We start from the raw sequence: 625 nt of genomic DNA on the forward strand, positions 1-625 counted from the left end.
ATATATACACACACATGTGTGTATGAAGCATCTCTGTTTGTTTTTATGGGAGACGATTTGTGCCGAGACATGATGCTCCTAACGGCAGAGCGTCCAAACATGATGAGATCAGCTTGAACTCTTTCAGTTAGCATTAGCTGTAATGTTTTGGTGTGTGTGTTTAAGTGTTTTTTTAGCTTATTTTGCAGAAGCTGTGAAAGATGGACAATCAACAAGTAAACTGGATTTACTTTTTACATGGCCTCATCCCACAGTTGAGCGTAAAGCTGTTCAGGCAGGACTGGAAGTGACTCCTGTTAGCTCGCTAAGAATTCATCTGAACACTGAGCATGGAACGTGTGGGAAGAGCAGCTGCTGGGAGAACCAAAGCTGGTCTTTATATTTGAAACCAGACGTCCTCACAAACTCCATAACTCACACATCTCCTGCTGCAGTGTGAACAGTTTGTGGAACTGTCTAAGCTCCTGCTGCAGTGTGAACAGTTTGTGGAACAGTCTCAACTCCTGCTACAGTGTGAACAGTTTGTGGAACAGTCTCAGCTCCGGCTGCAGTGTGAACAGTTTGTGGAACAGTCTCAACTCCTGCTGCAGTGTGAACAGTTTGTGGAACAGTCTCAGCTCCTGCT

Source organism: Nematolebias whitei, chromosome 13, assembly GCF_014905685.2.
Source record: "Nematolebias whitei isolate Nwh7 chromosome 13, NemWhi1, whole genome shotgun sequence".
In the NCBI taxonomy this organism is placed as follows: domain Eukaryota; kingdom Metazoa; phylum Chordata; class Actinopteri; order Cyprinodontiformes; family Rivulidae; genus Nematolebias; species Nematolebias whitei.